Source organism: Ctenocephalides felis, unplaced genomic scaffold (genome assembly GCF_003426905.1).
Source record: "Ctenocephalides felis isolate EL2017-DRISC unplaced genomic scaffold, ASM342690v1 CF-g0.4_SCAFFOLD_00845, whole genome shotgun sequence".
Classification (NCBI taxonomy): Eukaryota; Metazoa; Arthropoda; class Insecta; order Siphonaptera; family Pulicidae; genus Ctenocephalides; species Ctenocephalides felis.
Genome location: NW_020536999.1, coordinates 67,560,288 through 67,564,032, shown reverse-complemented (window position 1 = coordinate 67,564,032; position 3,745 = coordinate 67,560,288). Strand labels below are relative to the sequence as shown.

General features: G+C 27.0%; 1 long non-coding RNA gene across 1 annotated transcript; it reads right to left on the bottom strand.

The window, feature by feature from the left end:
- Positions 1-369: 369 nt before the first annotated feature.
- Positions 370-2,683, bottom strand: LOC113374855. Its single transcript, XR_003367006.1, has 4 exons — positions 2,659-2,683; positions 1,570-1,874; positions 948-1,096; positions 370-564 (listed from the first exon to the last, which is right to left on the bottom strand). It is a non-coding gene; the product is annotated as an uncharacterized LOC113374855 (long non-coding RNA).
- Positions 2,684-3,745: the final 1,062 nt, after the last annotated feature.

Sequence of the window (3,745 nt, the reverse complement as noted above, 5' to 3'; positions counted from 1 at the left end):
AAATAATATTCGCGTAAAACATTCACGTAATTGAACATCATCTGTCAAAAGCGTTTGACATTTCACGAAATTGCCACCGTCCATTGTTTTATTTAAATTACGCTTCTACAAAAATTTTCAAATTAAAAATGTAAAGTTTTTACGCAGATTTGAAATAATATCCCACCTTTCCGACAACCTACTGATTAGCACGAATTTTTCAAGTCTAAGACTGGCCAAATCGATTCAGCCGTTTTCGAGTTTTACTTGGACATTTGAAAGAGCGCTCCATTTTTATATATAAGATTAACTATAACTAAATTAAAAAAATTAACTTTTACTCACCTAATGCTGGAAAGCAATTTGTGAATCTAAAAACAGATGATATTCCTTGCAATGCTGTAATTTCTAACGCCAGATCTTTTAAATTTCTTAAATCTTTTGACAAAGAATCAAAAGCTTGGATAACCTTCATTGTAGCTTCTTCTCCTGTTCCATATTCAAAACTTTGTGGTTTCACAGAGAGCAATTTTAAAATACTTTCGATTTGATTTGAAATATATTTTATGTGCTCTGCTTGTATGGCTGCAGAAAAATTATTAAATAAACTTAAAGGTTTTAAACAATTAAAGGTTTAATTCTAGAGCTATTAAAATTATGATTAACAAATGAACAATTTAACTAGTGTTAAGTGGCATTTTGCATTAATACAAGTTTTATGAGCTTCCTGATATGTGTAATCAAAATAATCAGCGTAATCAAAAAGAAATGAGATTTAACGATTTAGATAAAAATGTCAACTGTTTAATTGATTTGAACAAATTAAATATGAGAAACTTTTATGTTTAAAGCTGTTGCCATAACTAATCTAATTCCATTTCATATCAATGCATTCACAAATATTAAAGTGGTTAAAACATTCCTTTTATAAAACAGACATAAAAAATTAATCAATTATAAAAACTTACATAAATTATTTTGTAATAAATATAAAACAATATCTCGTGTGATATTTCTCCTCGCAGACATGGTATCGGTTGATTTACCCCAAACACATGCTTCTGAAATTGAACCATCTTGAAATCTTCTCAATTCTGATTTTGAACCCCAAAATTTTCTACAAATGAAAACAATTCTTTTATATACATATTTTAGAGAAAAATTCTAATAATTTTAATAAACTCATTAAAGTTTTCATTTTTTATTTATTTAGGAATTTGGAATTTATTGTTGTTTTTATTATCGATGAATAAAAATTTATTGATGTTGTATTTTCCTGTACATATTTCTGTATGTATGAATACAATCATTCCAAAACAAAACTTGAGAAATAAAATAATACAGATTGCTTTGAAATGCAATGAATAAAAAAAAGGATTCTAGACATAATTGTATAAAACATACATTGGATTTTATATTATGAAAATTAAACATTAACATATTGGTAAGAAGCTAGCAACGTTTTCAAGAAAAAATTTTAGACTGGCTGATTTTTTGGTATGTGGTCCTTGGTGCTCTTTTGGTTAGAGTCTGGGCCATCTTGTACTGGTTCAATGAAAACTGAGTAAAAATATAAATTTATGTATTTACCTGAACTCTTCAGCTTCTGGTAAATTTGCTCCAGGTCCCTTATGTAAAACATTTAAGGCCTCTTCAGGATTTAAAATAAAACCTATACAAACATTGTTCTTATTTTTTTACAGTCCGCATTGACATCCCAGATTTGCTGTGCTTCTAATTTAGGAATTATAGCGGTTACTCTATTTCCTAGACCCTTTCTTAGAATGTCCATAATAACACCAAGTCCTAATGTATATGAATCATCTACAAGATCCAATTTAGATTTTTCACTGGCGTGCTTGCTTATTAATGATTTCAGAGCTTTTCTGTTTATCCTATATTAAAACAAACAAATATATTCATAAAAAAATACTGTTTTATATATGTGAATTGTAAGTTAGTCAGTATATTTTTAAAATCGCATATTAAATATATGCTATAATCTATAGTTTTTTCCTGAACTTTCAATCTAATAAATTAATGAAAACATAAATCATCATAAATAAACTATATAAATAATATTTTGATGAATATGGAATAATAAAAAGCTTAACTGGAATATTATGTATAAAAAAAAAAACTTAAAAAAAGAAAAAATTAAAGAATATTAGAAATTAAAAAGCAAACATTATTTACCTGTAATTTTAATCTAACTTTGCAAATTTGCTTCTCATTTCTCAATATTCTTTTTAAACAAAAACTCCTTGAATACTAACTTAAAAAAAATTAAAATAAATTAACAAAACTCCTTGAATAAAAATTTTAATGATATCAAAATGCACCGAATTTAGTTTTTACTAATGAAAACCATAAGTTTTATAAATGAGGGATTATAATAGACAACGAAAGACAACAAAAAGTCATTGATTCAAAGTTATTCAATTCTATGAACAATTTCTTTTTTTGATTTTCTAAAACAAAACTAGAAAAACTCTGCACATTCTTGGTAATCCATCTAATAGTTCTAATTTATCTGCAATTTGATTGCAAAAAAATCAAATAAAAAGTCAAAATCCAAAATTAAAGTGTATGTAAACATTTTTACAAAATTTAGTGTTATGTATAGATGTTTTCGAATTTCCTAGAAGTTTTATTTTATTACAATCTCATTTTACTTACTGTACAATATGATCACACTGTCTATAAATGGCATAGAATTCATGAATAATGCTTGAAATCCATTTATTTAGCATTATCCAACAATTTAACAGCTTTTTCACTTTCCGATTTCACCCTCAAGTACACATCTAGTAACAATTGTGAGCATATATTCATATGTCCTGTTCCATCAACAAAAACTACATCATAATTTGAATCAAACTCAAGAAGTGAAGGCTGATTTTCTTTTAATTCTCCCGATATAGAGATATCCCATGCTCATGCAACATACTGTTTTGCTAAAAAAAATATTAGCAAAATTTAAAATAAATGAAGAATGGTAAGTGTTTACTTCAAATAATTTTAATAAACGCATGCAGCAACTTTTGCAGCAAAAATGAAAAAATACCTAAACTGTTCCAAACATTTCTTATAATTTGGTACTGCTCATTGCATTATTTACCTTCCTTTGTTTCACTAGATATACCTTCCTTTGTTTCACTAGATATACCATATACATAGACATTATATACCCCGTAAAACCTCTGCAACTTGCATCGAACTGTCTCTGCTTAAGCCAAATATTCAACAAAATTAAACCATCTTTTAAATTTTGATTCTTATCAAAAACACTTAATCTCAAGGCTTCATTTTCCAGCTTCTGAATCCTCTGATCCATCTCCAGTAACAAATTTTTTCTAACATTGCTTTTACTAGGATTAAATCTGTTCAATTTAAAACTATCTTCTTCGCATGTCGAATGGACAATAATTGAAATGTGCTGCTTAAATTACCTAATGGTGTAACTTTAAGCAAAGGTTTTAAAATATCACCTTTGTGGAAGAATTCAAGCTTTTCAATAATTTTAGATTTTTGCAGTTTGTTAGCTATATGGCATAGATACATAGCACGCTTTTTATGATATCTTTGATTCAGATAATCATCTTTTGAAACATTTTCTTAGGCATTTCTACACTGATGTCATTATTAACTATACTGCCTAATGTCACATTTAAATTATAAGATCCGACAATATTCACAGATGCTGGTTTATGAATTTAAATACGCCTTTTGATTCTCTTGAATCCACACTTATTGGAAATTTAAC